We start from the raw sequence: 20,187 nt of genomic DNA, 5'->3' as shown, positions 1-20,187 counted from the left end.
AATATTCTGTAATGACCCCTCTAATGGCACAAATGTCAACATTCTGTGATTTTTGTCCCTTTATAATATCTTGTAAAAGAAATTTGTCTGTGTTTAGAAGATGAAAATCATTTCAGATCACAATTCCTCTTCAAAGTTTAACTAAGGACCACTACAAAAGTCAGAGATGCATGTCCTAGAATTCTTAGATTTCTTCTTTTGGAACAAATACAAAGTGAATGTCTCTGATTTGTCAAATAGGACTGTGGATAGAAAGTATTTCAAGGTTTATTAGTGTGGTTATATAAAGAAGGCATCGATGATATATATGAACAAATAAATGGAAGATGTAAAGTTAAATCCAGAAAACCCTTGGTCCATCAGTTCACATCACAATGTCAAGTTAACCTCAGTGGTAACAGGAGGCATGTGAGATGGATAGGTGAGTTTATTTCAAGTCCCTGATGTGGACAAGGCACCAGGGTCAGTTTGATGTCTTGATAAATCTTTGAGTGAAGTTTTTCAAGGCCAGAAATGCATGTCCCATATTTTTAAATAATGGGCCAATTTAGTTTTCTGTACTATTAGATAAAACAAAGGCACTGCAATTTATGTGTATCTGTAAAACTAAATTAAATTTTTGCTTTACTCTTACTAGGGTATTCTTTATTCAATATGGGTCTGAAATACTTCCACTTTTATTACAGCTTGCGAAGAGTGATTATGCCTTCTAAAAATTAAATGAGGTTGAGATTATTTAAGATGTTTTTATGGGAAGTTTAGAAGCTTAAGATACTGTGCGTGCCCCGAAGAAATCTCATCATTAGATGCCTTTGAAAGTCCTTATTTGTGTTTCACTCTGTCTTGATATGTCTTTAGTTTCTTTAATCAATGAACACAACTGCTCCACACAGCCCCTTAGGCAGAAGTTGCCATAAACAGTCAGTTTTCAGTGTAAGAAAAAAGCAAGCTGAAAAGGGTTTTGCAGAATATGTTTACTAGTTTCTCTGACAGAAGTTTTCAATCACCCTACAGCCACCACACGTTGAGAATGGCAAATGTATCTTGTCAACTGAATTAGGGTGTTCCGTATTCCTGGTAATTACATTTCGTGTCAATTTTAAAAACTAAATGACTGAAGCTTTTTTAAAGAAAATAGTTAATTGGTCAGAAAATATGACAACAAAATTCTTAATGAAGGAAATGCCTTTAAAAACTATTCCAGTGTGTTTACATTTTCTCTATCTCAGATCAAATTAAGGAAACAAATAATTGAATAAATTTTCACCTTCTTCAACCTATCAAGCAAAACCTACAAAGGCTAGAGAAAGAACTTAGAATACTTCTTGGAAAAAATGATCATAGACTGGGAAGTGATTCTTTACATGGCACTGAATACTTGGGATTACAATATATAGAAATGTAAACTTTTCAATTAGGCAGCACTGGGGAATGGGTTCTACCATTCACTAATTACATAACTTCGTTAATTACTAAACTTCACCAAGTTCCTTTATCTCTTTTATGGAGTGGGGATGTTAATAGGACTACCTCCCAGGGGATGTTCAAAGTATAAAAGGAAAATGCTCATAAAGGAGTTGGCACTTGCATGCAATGTATTTTGCTTCTCCCTCTTCCTCTTTTCCTTCTGCTTCACTGGCATCACGGTAAGATTTTTTGATTAAACAAAGAATCTGCAATTACAGCATCAATTTTTGTTTGTTTTGTTTTGCTTTGTTTTGTTTTGTTTTAATCTCATTTGGCTTGTTATTACTTCCCAAATATCAACTCCCCAGAAAACTCTTTCTATACTACTAATATAGATTAGGCCCAACAAGTAATCTGTCTCATAACCCCCTTTCATCTTCTTCTCTATCACTTGCAATAAACATCTTGTTTGTATATCTAGCTACTGTTTTATGATTAGTTTCCAAATGCAGTCTGTCCATGAGAGGACAGACTTGCCTTGACACATCTACCCTGGCCTAGAGTAGTCACCCTGAAAATATTTGTCATGTGATTAAATGAATGTTCTTGCCACACTCCTTCATCAGCGATCAGTTGTTTACTCCCAAAAGATCAACAGAAAAACCTGTTGATGAAACACAGTGTAGTATATCAGAACACTGCAGGGCAGGACGACAGTGTATTGGCAAGGCCCTTAGGAGTGTCTCAAATGGGAAATAGGGCACGACTGGTTAGGACTTAGTGCTTGAATTAAGGGATTTTGAGGTAGGAGTTAAAGGGCTGGAAAGTGATTGGATTCCTCTCATGACACAATTGGTTTTGGATGATAGGCACAGCGAATGACAGTGTCGAAGGGAGGTATAATACATAGGATGCTTGGTTGTTATTATGGTTTGGATAAGTATCCTCCAGGGCCAAGGTGAGAAAGTGGGTCATGCTTTTGAAGAGGATGTTGGAATTGCCCCCCCTCTTCTTTCTTTGCTTCCTGGCTGCCTGGCTTCTTCCTCCACTACTCGCTCCACCAGGATGTGCTACCTCACTACAGGTTCAAAGCAACAGTGCCTACCAACCATGTAATGAAATCTCTGAAGTCATGAATCAAAATAAACTTATAATGTGATTATCTCTGGCATTTTCTTACAATGATAGGAAACTAACAGTTATTATGGGGTCTCATCTTCTGAGAGCAGGTATTTCTTACAGTAAGCACCTTAGTCACTTTTGCTGCTTTCAGCATTGCTTAAACAAGAGTGAGGTTATGCTTCATCCGATAATTATTTAAAAAAAGGGTCAAGGAAATAGAAATTATTCCAGTGTTGTTTACAATATGAACAGAAGGCTATTAAATTTAAGATTTTAGAGATACATTTGCTTTTGAAACATGGATGCCTTTCTTATTTTTGTGCTATCAACTCTTGTGTATATTACAGTTTTAGCCCCAGATTTCAATTCTGGTTTTGACTTGTAGTTTTCCATTTCATTACTCTAGAGTGTCTCTTATTTGTAATTTTTAATTTCCCTTATGGAATAAACATATAGTTCTCACTAATTCAATGTGGATAAATATAAAAATTCAGTCATAAACTTTCTTGTAAGTTTTAGTCTTCATTTATTCATTCAAACATACCATTTCCTCCATACTTTAACACATATTTTCCATGCTTAAAATACTTGTTTTCTCAATCCTGTTCACCTTTCAATTTTCACTTCAAGCTCTTTTGTGAAACAACCTCAGAGTACTAAAACTCACCAGGTTGACTAAATTGTGGAAGGTTACAGGCACCATGACAGCTTTGCTTTTAATGCATATTAACTACAATTTCCCTGCTTTTATTTGTGCTTGCTTTTTCTCCTCATATTAAGTGTGCCAAATTCCATGACTAAAGTTTTTGTCATATACCATTTTAGGGGCTCTGGAAAATTTGTTCTGTTCATACGTTGTTTAAAACAATTATCTTGGTTCTCAAGTGTCATAATTTCATAAATTTGACATTTCATAAGTAAAATGAATTAAATATTTCTCCAAATTCATACGTTGAATTCTTAATACTCAGAGTGAAAATACTTGGAGATAGGAACTTTGGGAAGTGATTAGATAAGGAGGGTGGAGACTTTATGAATTTGGCTTCTGCCCTTACCAAAGATATTCCAGCAAACACGCTTGTCATCTTTCCATCACATGCAAAAACAACAGAATGAGGGTGGTCTGCAATCCAGAAGAGTTTTCACCTGAACCTGACCATGACCCTGATCTCAGGTTTCCAGTCTCACAACTGTAAGAAATATATTGTAAGACTTCCAGCAATGGCACTTTGTTATAGCACACTGAATGGACCAAGGCAGTATGGCTTGGCAAGACTCATGGTAAAATCTCTAAAGAACTAGACCATAAGGTGGAGTTTTTTTGGTTCATTGGGAGTTAACAGGAAGGTGAATGAAATAAAGAAGCAGGTGCTTTAGAGAATTGTTCTGAGATGAAAAGTGCCTTCTGTTCCTTCAGGGGTTCAGCTCTTGCTTGCATAATATACTGTCTTTATTTCAATTGTATTAAATGTATGAAATATATTGAAGTCACTCTGTTTCTTGTCTCTTCATGAAAAATATATATAATTTATCATAGTCTAGGATTCTTGAAAGCTATAAAAGACTAAGAAACTACATTTACAAATATTTTGCACATGAAACTGCCTTGAAGTAAAACCCTGAATCGTTTGCATTAACAATTGGGTTTCCCTTAGGGAAGGAGTAAGAGAGGTTATTGCTTCAATTGCTGATCTCAAAATACATGTTGCTTCAGAGTAGAAAACAGTGTAGTCAGTCCACAATAATTCATTCAAGGAATAGAGAAACCAGTTTTTCCCTCTTTTTAAAAAAATATACATAGCTGACTTATTGTTTAGTTAACTGAACAGAATCTTTTTCTTTAGCATTATATAGTTTACTCTCTCAGGAAATGAATCACTTAGGAAATTTCTGGAAGATGATTATTGCATATCTATGTATTGACTAAAATTCCATTCCCTAGGCATCTATCAATTATTGCTGAAAAAGGAATTACCCTGTGTTCTGAGTAATGCTAGTTCCATGAGGTCATGTGATATGTTAAAAACAAAAATCTGTTCTTAAATGCATTCTCAACTTCAACTGCAGCTTTATACTATGTTTCAATTTTAAAGGCTCTGAGGTGTCCTGCAGCAAATAAATTTCTTTCTTTTTATTTAGTCCAGAGTTCTCTAGTATTTTACATAATGTTCTCTAGAAAAATATTTTTAAAAATAACTTTTTTCCTTCTAGCGCAAGGATTGAACCCTCGCAAATGCTAGATTAATAATCTACTACAGATCTATATCCCCAGTCAAAATATCTTGAAATATCCATTTTTTCTCTAACCTATTATACCATAACACTTTTGTGAAGCACCATAAACACTTATTAGCAGTATGAGATTAATATATATATATATATATGCTCAGTTTTTCATTCTTAACTTTAATAGACAAAACGACTATTTTATATTTACATGCAATTCTAAATATTCAATTTCTGTTACAACACTGCACTGGATTTATAGAACACAGCTTGATTAGCATAGTTATAGAACACATAGATTACCAGAGTTCTAAAACCTTGCTTAGGATTAGTAAAAGAATATCTGATAATAATAAAATATAAAATTACTGAGTTTAAACATTTCCAGAAAATCTCACTTGGGACGTATCACCTTAATTATTTTCCATATTTAGAGTAAAATAACTCCTAGTATAACTGATTTTATGCCCTTTCTGCACTCTAATTTTCTTTATGTGAGTTTATTTGTGCAAAGTAATAAAGTACATACATTTTAGTGGTGGTGTTCCTGCTACAACCTACAGATTGACCTTCTTGTGCATCACAGTTTATTAAACTTCTTGTAGTCTAATTCATTATCGGAAGGTCAATTGGCTTTGGCCATGTAGGATTTTAAGGATCTGACAGGGTACAGCCAAAGATCAGGGATCAGCTAAGGTGAAGGATAGAACAGAGATTATAATAATGCCTTGAGTGTCTTTTTAAAGGATTTCCAGTGTTCTCTTAATGACTCTTCACATAGTGTCTCCATTAGAAGATACTATTGCTGAGCTCCTAATTGTGAGTGCACTTACTTTCAGAATCTCAAGTGGCTTAAGGGGATTTGATTTGGGCATAAGAAATGTTTCCTTCCAGGCCCCAGTTCTTAGTTGCTTCCTTCTCTATGGTTCAGAGGAATTAGGTGGGCAACCATGGTTGTTCCCAAACTCTGAAGTGGAAAAGGTGACTTGCCTGGCTTCTTTGGAGAGACTTGGAAAATATAAGTAACTCTTCAACTTTAAACTAAGACATCCTAGTTCAGACATTCAAGGTAGGGCCTACAGTTCTGCATCACTACAAATCCCAAATGTCATTGTGAAGTGCAGCTAGTTTGGGAAGCAAATTCACCATGGGGATTGTTTCCAAGATACTTAGAAACTTCTTTTTCACTCTAGCTCTCAGACTCTCTAAGTAGGGTTGGGTTTGGTGAGAAGCCAGTGGGAGGTCCAAAAGGTGAGGCTGACGAAAGTAACATTTTGGTCATAACAAGATTTAATGCTTCTCAATAAAAAATAAATGATGAACAAGGTTTGGACAATTCCATGCATGAGTGTGGCCAATAGAATTCCCTCAAAAGATACAGCTTTTAATAATAGCTACCATTATTTAAACATGAAAATCATCCCAAGGGGGTTTGTAGATAACGGAATGCTTTTGTATGTAACTTGCTGATCTACTTCTACATTCATCTATCTCTGCTTTATCTCCTGCCTCCAAACTTTTTCACCTTCTTACTTATGAATTACTCTAATTTACTGAACCACTGGTGCCTTTTCATTAAGAGCTGACCTCTGAAGACCACTTGCACCTGGCCCTGCCTAGCCTTCTTTGCAAACTGCCCTTCTGTCTTCCTAAATTCTGATGCCTTTCAGGGTTTCTATCAATTTATAACTTACAGCACCTTTCCTAACTGTGTACCTGTCTCTTGAGCAAAAAAGAATTCCTGAAGAAAACATTGTCATTTTCTCACTATGTGAACTGTGAAGAAGGGCTTCCTGTTTCCAGCAACTTGAACAAACTTAAGAATGTTATTATTATGTATTTCTCTATGTGCAAGTTAATTTTTTGCAGTTTCACATTAAAAGCAAAATTTCATATCATTAAAAACAAGAGAGAGAGAAAGTGGCTTCACTTGGATAGTAGCCTGACCTCCCTTTCCTTGGAACATTTTTTTTTTTACAATACTTATAGTTGTGAATTCTTACTCTGCTGCTTGGAGATGTTAATCTTTATAAAAGCCTCTCACCAGTTTTACAGCTAATTTTGTTTATCTCAGGGACCTCTAATCACCCAGGAGAAGGCACCCATATAGACCAGTCTCTGTGGGCAAGGAGGAGCCTGACATGGACAGGTCCCCTTTTCTGAGTTGTGAAACTACCTGCAGTCATGAAGATATAGGAACGCTTGCTTTGCCTATTAATGAGGCCACGTAGCAAACACCGATGGCTTGTGTCCACCCATCTCCATCCTGCCTTGCAATAGCTTTGGGTAAAACCTTCCCTATTTCCCTTTTTCCTGTACAATTTTTGCTTTGCAAGAACTAAGGACTTGTTAATATTTTAATTTAAATATGATGAGTATTAAGATATTCTACCACTAATTTAGGAGTTCCTAATGGGAACCATATATTAAAATAGTAAGTAAATTTGTAAATATATTTTTGAGATTGCTTATTTTATAATATTCTTACATGATTTTATATTTGAAAACATCAAGCCACCTTGTATCAAATCAGCAAATTTACACATACTTTCCAAAGAATTTATTTTTAAAAAATTTTCTGTAAGAATTTAAACCAAACCATAGAATATTATGCTATAACTCTTAATCATTCTTATTTATAAACACGATGAAATATAATGAAGCTTGTATGCCAATTAAGCAATATTCCAGATATTTTTTCTAAGCTATCTGCTCTCCTTTTAAATGCTCAAATACCAGCTTCAAAGCACATGTCCTCAGTTTTCCCATTTTGTATTTGCTCTATTATATTGCATTAGTCTTTGCTACATCATTAATCTGAAATGATGACCATCATTTTTCTATTATGTGCTATAATTTCATAAATATATCTGTCTGTATCAATTTTTAATGGTTCCAGCTCAATTTATAAAGACCATGACTTATCTGTCTGAGTGTCATTTTAGGGCTTTAACTTGCTTTAATAATATTTTCTAACGTGAGAATTAAAGTAAACAATCAGTTACACATTTTACACAGTTCCTATTAGTATTTATTTTTATGAAAAATTTTCATTTCTATCGATTGTATTTTTCAAAGGAAGTGTTCCTTGAAAGATAAGAGAGAATAATGTAATGATTTTGGACTCATTAATCTAGTGAGCAATAGGAACTTTTTATAACTTTCAAGAGAAATTATAATCATATCAATCATCTTGGCATATCTTAACGATTTGCTACCAGGATGCTTTAAAGTAATCTCTTAGTTTTAATTCAAAATAGTAAGACTTAAATGTTACATTTTAAAGGCTTAAGGATAAGGATAAAAGACAGTTCAATTGAGTTTGATTTTTAGGTTAAAGAAATAGAAGTACAAATTGGTTAAATTGCCCAAAGATACACTGTTAGGAGGTGGCAGGAGAGGGACCTGGCTCAGTACTCTCGTGTACCATGCTGTAAGCTTTTAACCAGTAGGCTAAACACCTTCTTGGTACAGAACAAGGGAGCAAGAGTGCCTTTTTCTTCTTCAATCCCTAAGCACTGTCTGGCACGCCCTTATGATCCAAGGTTCAAGCTGTTCTATCCATTTGATCATTTTCTACCACTAGAATCCATTGATGTAAGGAAAATCACTCTGTGTGATAAACAACACTCTAAGGGTGAAATGCCACAATTCAACAACTTGCAGTCCAAATTAAATATTCAGTTTTGAATCTTAAAGTTTGGATGTGATCAGAGCTGACTACCTAGATTTTAAGGTAATGAACTTGATATACTTTGAAAATCATTTTACTCTGTTTCCAATTTTTGCCTGATTTTACATTGCATGATGTTCTTTCTGCAGCCCTCAGACCCATCTCAACAGAAGGTGGAGGGTAAGTAAACCCCAGAGCTAGCTCTATTCCCATTCTCTAAATTAGATTATGAGCTAAGGTAGATGTCATTCTCTCTGAGGTGTGGAACTTCTTTCTCTAAAATGACCAGTCCCTACAGACCAATTAAGCAAAGGATTGCTGAGCCGGCTTCCGGCAGGTAAAGCTCTCAAAACACATAGCAACTGTCAGCCCATGTACCTCTAAGCAATTTCTGTGAGAGAATTTCTGAAAGGTTGAGCTAATGGATTTGAGTACAGCTGTGCACAATGATTTGCAGAGCCAGCAAAACTAAGGAAATGCAAGTTTTTGCCGTTTCCTAAAACAGCGATCTCTGCTTTCATAAACAGGGCCTTGCAGAAGTGCAGAGGAGTCCTTCATTCCAAACACTGCTTTTCATCTGGGGTCAGCAGCAGCTGCTTTGCACTCAGACCACCCTGCAGCCCTCGGCTACTTGAACATAAAAGGACAAGTCAAACTTTATGGAGGTGATTTGGCTAAGCGTGTACTTTCATCATTTTCCCTGAGCTTTTATATTCTTTCCAGGGGAATTTCTCAGCAGCCTTTCTGCATAATGGTATCTGAAATGTTGTCACCACTAATCGATCTCAACTTGTTTGAAGGACTATCATACATTACTGGGAAATCAAGTTGCATATATTTTATTTATTTAACATGAACTTTGTTGTAATGTGGTTAACTGGAAAAAATTCGGGCTTCAGAATCCAACAGACTTGGACTAGAACTCTGGGGTCAACCAACTAATATTTGGGTGTTCCTGGATGAGTTAGTTGTCTTAAATTCATTTTAAGTTGCTATAACAGGATATCAGACACTAGTCATTTATAAGGAAAGGAAATTGTATTTCTCACAGTTCCTGAGGCTGGAAAGTCCAAGATCAGAGGGGAAAGGACTGGCGAAAGACTTTTTGCTCTTCTTACCATGATGAAGGTATCACATGGAGAGAAGGGAGAGACAGACAGAGAGAGAGAGAGAGAGACAGAGAGAGAGAGAGAGAGAGAGAAATAAGCAATACTGTGTAGGAGTGCTCACTTATGCAAAGGCACCCGCTCTCCCATAACTAACTTTCTCCTGCAATAAGGACATTTAAATCACAGTATTAGTTAGCCCCTTTCTGTTAGCTTTCCTACCTCACAGATTATGGTAACTACATCTGCTTGCCTGCCCACAATATATCTAAACAATGTCTGGGGCATCCATGTGTGCTGCATGCGTGAGGCTCCCTGATACTACCTACTTACATATATTTAAAAAGTGTTGAGTTTTTAGAAAGATCTTATTTTTAATAAAATACCCTACTGAGATTTCTAACCATATCCCTCTATTCACCCAATATGATTGTTTTTCCCATAGAAAATAAAACAGAGCTTTGGATCAATCTGATCTCTGACCGACCTTTGCACAGTAAAAAATGCTAAGAATGAATTTGCATATATAAACGTTAGAGGAAATAAAAAAGAGAATAATATTTTGCAACAAATGAAAATGACATGAAATTGAAATTTCAGTCTCGACAGTCCATTTAGAACATAGATATATACACTTGCTCAGGTGTTGTCTGAGACTGCACAACCTGAGATATGCACAATGGGTTCTCCCCAGAACAGGTTTATAGAACAAGAGTGTAGCATATTGGGTAAGATTATATCAGTATATTAAAAATGATCTCACAGCTCAAAAAATGTCAACCAGCAATTAAACTATAACAGGAAACAAGTAAAAGATTCATATTGACTGGGATATTAATGTTATTTTTGTTTGTGTTTTGGGATGTGAGTTACCTATATGGAAAATGAAGTCCAACCAAGAACTTTATTGCAAAGTACACATTCTAGAATTAGGATGCTCTAATGCCCTTGTCCTTGTAGTAAATTTCCCATGTAACTTGAACAAAGTACTATCCTACCTAGAAACATAATTTTCCTGAATGTGATTAAAAAACCACTAGCCTTATTAAACCTAAATTCTAGATTCATAATTTTACAACTTAAATTTAGTGGATTTATAGTTCTCCCTACTGAAAGTTTTGTTACCACTCAAATTTGTCATTTCATTCCCATGTTAATTTTTAAAAGAAATGTTGATGACTATATGATTATTTTAAACCACCTAATCTTGAACTTTTTAAAAATTTTGATTCATTGTGCACAAATGGGGTACAACTGTTGTTTCTCTGGTTGATCTTGAACTTTTTAAAAGTCATCTTTATAACATTTAAATCAGTTAATCTGAGTTAGACTTAGAGAAATAATGGAAAATATAGTGAGTCAATTTTCTGACTGTGTAGCTTTTTGGCCTATAAAATGGTTAAAAAGCATACCTACTATTTCTTTCACTTTGTTCTTTAGAATTTTCTTCCATATTCTAAATATCTCTAAAGATACTGTGCCTTAAGATTAGCATGTTTGTTTAAATAATATAATCAGAGAAATATGAAGACGAACACAGGGTAAAGACACACATTATCTTGTGTTTCCTTGTGTCCTTGCCAGTATTTTATGTTCTTTTCTATTTTTGATACCAAAATAAATTTGTCTATGCACCTATACCTTCAAATGAAAAGATGGATGAAGGAGAAAGGGATTTAGATTCAAAGAAACAGGACAGTAAAATAAGCTGTTAAAAATTAGGGCAGCATGATAGGCAGGAAACAATTAGGGCACTGCAATTCAGAGATAGGGAGAAGCAGCAGGCATGACATAATGACAGGTGAGGAATGAGCTGGGCCATTGCATTATTATACAGGAGCATGATGGAGCCCTTGCATTGGGAGGGAAACCCACTGGACATCTGCTGAGTAAAGTTAGTGTCAGAACCCCCTGGTGAAATGTGAAGCTAATAGGCAATGCCACAATTACAGGACCTCAGAGTGTTTATGAGAAATTAAAGAAATTTCATGAGAATGAAAGATCTCACCTATATCTAAGAGAAAAGACAATTTATCTTTGGGTGCTTCCTTCTTCAACATGTGTCCAAGGTGTTAATTTATCTTATAAAATTTTAATAGAATTTTTAAGAAATTCTAATATGTTTACACATTTTACATTTTAAATACCATACTTGAAATAATTTTAGCTCTACATTCAAGAAGTTCACAGTGTCATACATGACTGATTACTTGAAAATGTAAATAATGGATTGATATACATAATTAAATATTTCAGAGTTTACAATAATACAAGTTTTTTCTTATATGAAAATTCTTATTAAAGACTATAATAAATATTCCAATTGTTCCAACTTTACTCCCAACAAATTTTCCTAAAGTTCATTTCTTAAAAAGTGTTGGTAAAATTGAACTAAGAAGCAAATAGCAATCATTCCTCCTTCAAAATACCAGAATAAGAATAAAAGCAACAGCTACTACCATACAAGGAAGTTCTGTGTGCTAGTTAATGTAGAATACCCTTTTTTTGTCAGCAATTTTCATGTAAACATAAGCATTACAGGAAGAACAGCAGTCTGAGGGAATATAATTTTTTTTAGTGTGAGACAAACATCATTTACCAAATCCTAACTGACTTCAGAGCTCTTGAGAAAAACAAATAAACAACAAAACAGAACAAAACAACAACAACAAGAAGAAAATAACTTATAAATTATCTGTGCCCATATTCTTTGTAGTACTGGGGATTGATCCCCCAAGCATTTTAAATCCAAGCTCAGTACTCAAATGTTTTTGTGTCTTTTTCTAGTTTTGATTGTTTAATTTTATTTTGAGACAGAGTCTCTCTGATTTTTGGAAGTTAGTCTTGAACTTGTGATGCTCCTGCCTCAGCTTTCCTTATCAGTGGGACTACAGGTGCACCACAGTGCCCAGATGCACCCATATTCTCCTAAGCTTCCTCTTGATAGCAGCTAAGTGGTCTAGTCTCCGGAACCACATAGATGGATAATTTAATTGTGCAAACTGGCTCCAAATATTTAGTCTCAATTTCCCATGTGTGGAAAGGCACTTTAAAAAGGAAACAATGACAATCACCAGGATATTATGCACCTAAGATCAAAGAATAAGTTGTTGTGATATGAAAATCAAAAGTGGGGAAATAGCAAGGAGATTTTATAGTGTCTCCTGTGGAAATGGAAATTCACTCCTTTTTTGGCTGCCCAGTGATAAGTCCAGAGAGAAATTCACTAATTCTCTATCCTTAGGTGAACCTACCAAATATATTGTACAAGTAGTGAAAGTAGACTTGGTTTGAAAGATTCTTAGCTACCACTTGTATTTATTGTTTAATGTAATCCTTCTGTCCCAGCCTGACCATACTTCATCTTTTTATTTCAGTCAGGACCTTTTCTTCTGCACTCAGTTTTTTGATACAATTTATTTAAAAACTCTAATTCTAATTGCTTGTCAGAGTCCCAAATCCCAGGACAGCACCAACATTCCGTAACAGTTAAGAGCCACTGGAGAATTGTGGTGTTGCTGGAAACTGCTACTGTTCCTGAGAACTCCCCAAAGATTTGGAAATTAAACTTCTCAGAAGGAAATATAGGCAACTATATTGTGAATCAATAAATTCATACACATCATTACAAAGAAAACTGGAAGAGTGTAAAAGGAATTATATTTTTCTTCAGAACTTGAGATATTTTCATCTTTAAGCCAGCTATTGTTCAGTATTTCTGATTAAGTCATACTTAAATTATGGGTACTAAATAACAATGTATAATTTCTTTTTTAAATGATCACACTCTGTCAAAATGATAAGTAACCAATTCAATTTTGTTGGTGGCTAAATTCTATGCACTCTCTCTGAAGGGCATCCATGACTTTCCATTCCACACCAAGCACAAGACCACCTACACAAACCACCAGCTCATTACCAGGTCCTTAGGCTTAGCTCTCTCCCACTTTCTTTGCAAACCAGATACTTTCCATCTCTTGTTGTGATCCAGATTTCATGTTTGTTGTCTTTATCAGGGGCGTCCATTCCTTCTTGGTGCTGAACCAGGTATCAAAGAAAGGAGTAAGTGAAATTGTGATATTCTTATGCTGATGTTAGTTCAGAAGGGCCATTCTAGTTACCAAATAAACGTTTTCCATTCTGCTCCCAGGATCATGGTTGACTGATACAGATAGCAGGAAATGCCATCTTGCCTTTGGTGTCTGATTCTTTAATGATTCCTGTTTGGGGCAGGAGGTAGAATCTCGTTTGCACATATCTTTTGCTAGCATCTGCCTGTGTTTGTCTCTGAAAGGTTTGTATGCTAGAGACTGGGTCATGACTGTGCTCTTATTGAGGTGGTGGAACCTTTAAGGTGTGGGGCCTGGGAAAATAATCATTGAGAATGCCATCACGTGGAAGAATTGATGTAGCCCCTGTGGAATCCCAGTTAGTTCCTGTGACTGTGTGTTCTAAAAGAATAAGCCTGACCTATGAATATCTCTGGCATTTTGTCTAACTATAAGACTGCTCTCTTCCCATTTCTTGTGCTACTGCCATAATATCTATGTTATGGCACAACCAACAAGGTTCTCACCAAAGACCAAAATTATTGGGCCACCTAATCTTTGACATTCAGTCTCTCAAATTAGGTGAAATAAATCACTTTTCTTTATAAAGTACAAAGTCTAGGGTATTTCAATATAGCAAAAGAAAACAGAATAATATATTTTCATTCTGATCTTTTGTTCACTTAAGAAACCATTTTTATAGTTCACTATATATCAAACAGTTGCGGGTCTTGGAATATAATAATAACAGCAACATTTATTGAGTGTGCATTATATGCAGTGAGGTAAAAGCTGGACACTTGTCTGTGATAATGTAGCTTATATGTTGATATTATGCCCACTTTGGTGAAAATAAGATGGAAGCCTAATGAAATTGAAAAAACTTAACCAGGATTAAACAGATAGGCAGAGAAGTGAAATCCAAGTGATAGAATTCCAGCGATCATACTCATACTAAAAAGTAAAATAAAAATAACTCTAAAAATAAAATTTGTGATGTGAGAATTTTTGTAGAATAGTAGAAGTCAATCATTAGATAAATGTACTATAATTAGGTAAAATGGCATAATGCATGTGGTGTTTTGCTAAGATACAGGTGAGGTGATAACACAAGAAAAGGGAAAATATTTTTGGATTGGCAACCCTGATTCATTACCATGTTGCTTCCAGTGCCTTTACATAAGCTGTTATGCAAGAAAATACATGAAAAGTGTCACTTTGTCTACTAACTTTCTAGATCTGCAGCATGTCTTTGTATTGTCCCTCTACATTCATGATTGGCATGTTCCATTACCCATTCATTTCACAGTTCCCTCTTTATAAAAAATAGAGGAATCATATGTCATTTGTTAGCTACTATTTATTAAATAAATTATGTCTTACAACTTCTTTGTCTTAAAAAATGTGATCATTGTGAAATCAAGACACAATTTTTATTAACTTGCAACATATTCTTTATCTCCAGTCTATATTTCTCAAAAGCATCCTTGAACCCATATCTGCCTTCAGATACTGCCCTATTTTTTTGTTACTTTTCACAAAAATCTCAAATAGTTGACTGCAATCCCTTTCAACTTTCTGAATTTCTTTTCTTGGTTGCACTTGTGCCCCCAGCTCTCCACTGAAGCTGTTCATGTGCATGTCACTGGTGACCTCCTATTATGATGAACAATGCTTCTTTGTCTCTCCTCTTCTCACATGTTCTCTCAGAAGCACTCAGAAAAAGAAAAAAAAAAAAATTGAACAGTTCCTCCTTCTTAAAACACTTAATGCCCTTGACTTTTGTGATTGTACCGACTCCTGATTTTCCTCCTGCTATTCTGATGTGTCTTTATGGGTTCAGTTTTGGGGATCTTATCCCTTTTTTCATATTGTGATTGTAGTCTCAGCTGCATTTTTGTAACTCTGTAATTTATATACTCTCTTCCATGGTAGCAGACCCTGAATGCTGATATGCATACATCTATGTACTCATGGATCCCATATTTGTCACCAGCTCTGAATTCCATCCTGAATTCCAGACTCTTGGATCCACATTCTTTGATTGACTGACTGATTCATTCTTTAAGCAAATATAGCATTCTTTACAATTAAAATGCTTCTTTTGATACACCAAAGTTTAGTTTTTTTGCTGTTGTAACCAAAACAACTGATTAGAACAATTTTAGAGTATGAAAAGTTTAATTGGTGCTATTTCAGAGCCTTCAGTCCTTAGAGAGCCAACTCCATTTCTCTAGGCCCAGGTGAGGTGCATGCAATACTGTGGTGGAGGGCTATCCTACCAGGAAGCAGAGAGAAAGAGATCTTGGCTCACCAGGGTCAATGTATGCACCTGAAAGGCAACCCCCAAGTGACCTACCTCCTCCAGACATACCCCCCCTACCTACAGTTACCTCCCAGTTAGTCCCTACCTGTGGTCTCACACACTGATTAGGTTAAGGCTCTCATAACCCAAACTTCAGTTTTTGTATTATCTCACAAAGAACTTTTGAGGGAACAACTCATGTCTTAATCATAGCAACAGAATTGAGCTTTGAACAAACCAGACATGGCTTCTGGTTCCTCCATTTTTTTTTTTTTTTTTTTTTTGGTAATATTTCTGAAGGGAGAAATCTTTTTGATACTATGTTGACTATAATAGGAAATTTGCAGCATTAAAGAATACTAGACTCTGAAGAGCATTTCTGTAGTAGTAATGTGGTATATTCTTTGAGGAAATGTTTCATATATTGCAATTAAAATGGAGATTGAAGTTTTATTTTACTCAGACACTTCTTTTTCTAGAGTATATTATTGATCTAACTTTGTTCAGCTTTAATCTGCTAAATTTTCTTCACTCCAATACTTTACTACAATACTCTTCGATAAAAGTGGTCAATTCTTCTCTTATCAGTTCTCCTGTATGTCCATTGCTAATCAATTTACAGTTATTCACTGAAACCTACATGGAAGAAGCTCCATTTAATTGACCAAATAAGTGTCAGGAAAAGGAGGGGAAGGGTTTAAAATTCAGATTTCTCTTTAGGGTTAATAGTCAAAGGATCTGAATCAGCAAAAATCTAGATTTTAAAAGAAAATTTTCAAAATCCAATGTATAGCAGTATCATGAAAATCTTTTAAAAATATACCAATGTTCAAGCTCTAATTATAAAACGTCTTATTTAATTGGTCTGAGAATATGGCTCAGACTATCTTGATATATATTTCAAAATCTGTATTATTTTGAAGCTTCCCAAATGTTTCAAATGGTATCCATGTTTAGGAATCCTCTATCAAATGTGATGGAATCAGTGAAGATATCAGTGAGAATGGATAGCACATTGAAAGAGGCTTTTGTTTTAAGTATTTTTCCATAGGGGTCTTATTCATAGAGTGGTGAGCAGAGTACAGAGAACCAAAAGGGACAGGGTCACCAATAGCAGGAAGTTGTTAGCTCCTCAGGTCTGCAGGAAAAGAGGAAGAAGTGTTGTTTTAAAAATGTCTCAAACACTGTAGTAGGGGGAGATGGAGGAAATTTAGCCAACAGCAAAAAAAAAAAAAAAAACAACTTTAATATAAAATAACACCCTGAAAAGAGGCAAGGCTTATGGTAACAGATGATAAGAGCATGTGGTGGGGATAGAATACAGTCTTTACTCTTCTACCTGCCACTTTGCCATATCTGCCCAGCACTTCCTTTTTGTCCAATTTAAGGAAAAAAGACCAAGACTCAGAAAGCTTAAGACCCAGTCCACAGCAGTCAGTTGGATAAAGAGGAAGCTATAACAAAACAGCATAGATTTACCAGCACAGTGGAAGTCTCCCCAGTTGACTGTAGTTACTTTTCTTGCTTGTTTTCCTGTGTTCTGTCTTTATAATTTACTTGTTTCTGTCATGATTTCATATTCGAATTACATTATTTTATGCCCATGCCAGGGATTTAAGTTTGTACACAATATATTCTGTGCTTTATACAATGCTTTTTAAAGTACATAAAATTGAAATTTGAAACATTTATTGATTTTAAAAAGTGCTGCATTAGTTATCTGGACACACAACTGAGGAAATTAGTATTATAAATTTTTTGATAATCTGATAAATAAGAGCAATAAAGTTCTGGGCATAAGATGTATTGGTCCTGGGAAAGGGTAGTAAGATTCAAATGTTCTTTAAAAGTAACAAAATAGTAAGGTAATAAGTAATTTATAAGACCGTTTCTTTTACTTTATTTTCAATGTTACTTAGCTTCTAAAATCACTTTTATTCCAAAGAAAAAATGAGAAGTCCAAAGCCACGGTCTACTAAAGTAGAGAATATTAGTGGAATTTATCTAATATAACATAATTTTGTATGATTTTGCATCCATTCCAGATAGGACTGGTCATTACTTCTTCTCAAAGCATCATAATATAATGTGTGAACAAATCGACCCTAAGTAAATTGTGATAAATGGTCAAGTAAATAATATGATTTTTATTGATTGCTTGTATACAAAACAGCATGTTAGTTGTTTAAGGTGATAACAAAAAATATTATGGAAGCTGTGGTTTCCAAGTCAAAAATTTGAAGTAGACAAGTTTAAAATACATGTCAGATAAAATAATAGTAGATCAATTTTTTTCCCTTTGGTTCCAGCTCCACTCTCAAAATTTTAAGCTTTCTGACCTAGGTAAAATTTTAGGAGATCTTAGGATTTCTTGCAATGCGACTTTTTTTTTTTTTTTTTTTTTTTTTTTTTTTTTTTTTTTTTTTTTTTCATATTCCCACAAGTCTTCTGTGGAAATTGTGATGAGATGTCATGGTGATTTCTTATATATTTTGAAACCTAATGTCATCATCTACTAAAAAAGTAAATGCACTAGTTATTATAGAAGATCCATCTATTCTCTTTGCCTATCCCAACAGAATAGTTCTTCTTCTTTGGGTTGTATCCTTTCTTCTACAGGTGCTCATTTTCTCAATGGTGTTCAATTTGAATAATTATAATTTTATTTAAAAATGAGTTATCTCATAGAAAAATAAGCTATCTTTTCTCTCACTGGAGAGAAATGGTGTTGGGAAAAATTGAAAATCCACATGTAAGAAAATGAAATTAAACCCCTATCTCTCACCCACCATGGAACTCAATTCAAAGTGGATCAAAGACTTAGGCACTAGAACAAAAACTGAGCCTAACATAGGAAAAAGTAGGCACAAATCCTCACCATGTTGGCCTAGGATCCGACTTCCTTATCAAGACCCCTAAAGTGCAAGAAGTAAAATCAAGAATCAATAAATGGAATGGATTCAAACTAAAAAGTTTCTTCTCAGAAAAAGAAATAATCAGTAAATGTGAAGAGAGAGCCCACAGAATAGTTGAATATCTTTATCACATGCAACTCAGATAGAGCATTAATCTCCAGGATATATAAAGAACTCCAAATCTTCAAACCAAAAAAACAAATAACCCAATCAATAAATGGTCTAAGGAACTGAACAGATGGTCCACAGAAATTTACATTTTAGTGTGCTCTTATTTTTGGAAAAAATAAGTAATTATGTATTTTGTGTTGTCTACGAATTTATTAGTCCTTGAGATTTTTTGAACAGCTTTAACTTATCCAAGGCAGAATTGGCAGAATTCTGAAACTATATTTGTAAGCAACAGAGACAACAACTGTTAAGTAATCCTGAATTTTTAGAGTAGAAAGAAAATAAACATTAAATTAGAAGACTTGGATTGAAATTCCAGTTCTGTTAAAGTTCTTTACTGTAGAATACTCTAGGTTGGTTCATATAACACATATTATAATCTAATGTACCTTCCTAAAATGCAAAGATTAAAGCATGACATATTATGTTTTCCTCATATTCTGGTTGTGAAATTTCTGAATGTCATTTCATTTGCACCCAAATGAACTTGTAGGAGATGCTGTGGAACAGATTTCAACAGAGAGGTGATTAAGTCTGAGAAATATCTAGCTCCTGCTTTAGATTGTACTTAGTGACTTGGGTTCAACAGCAAGAAATTGTGCTAACAATCATATTTTGTGGGAACACTAAATAAGCAAAGGAAAACATTCTTTTGAGTCATTGCAACTCTAAACAAAACCTCAGAAAAACTGTCAAGGAATTAGAAATTTATTTTTTACAAAACAGCAGTCAAGAAAGGTTAATAGGGCTAGGGATACAGCTTAGTTGGTAGAGTGCTTGCCTGTCAGGCACAAGACCCTGGGTTCAATCCCCAGCACCGCAAAATATATATATATATATTAAAAAAAAGGTTAACATCCTCCTAAAGAGCAACATGATGTCTAGATATTTCTTCAAGTGATTAAAACTCTTCATAAAGTATTATTAGTGAAGATTGTATGATCTTTTCCTAGGAAAGACCAATAGAAAAAAACAGAACAAATATTCCAAATCATTCTCTGGTGCATATGGAAACATGAATTGTAGAAGAGATCTTTGCAGAATTAAATATTTAATAACTGATTCTGAAATAAATGGTTTACATATGGAAAAATGAAATTTAATTACAAAATCATACTTTACTCAAAAACTCAATTCCGGATGGATAAAAGGTTTAAGTACAAACTGCAAATCTATAAATCACTTAGAAGGTAGTATAGGAGAAGGTCTCTGT

The sequence above is a fragment of the Sciurus vulgaris genome (assembly GCF_902686455.1).
Source record: "Sciurus vulgaris genome assembly, chromosome: 9".
Taxonomy (NCBI): domain Eukaryota; kingdom Metazoa; phylum Chordata; class Mammalia; order Rodentia; family Sciuridae; genus Sciurus; species Sciurus vulgaris.
The sequence above is the reverse complement of the archived record's forward strand: the minus strand, read 5'-3'. Positions refer to the sequence as shown.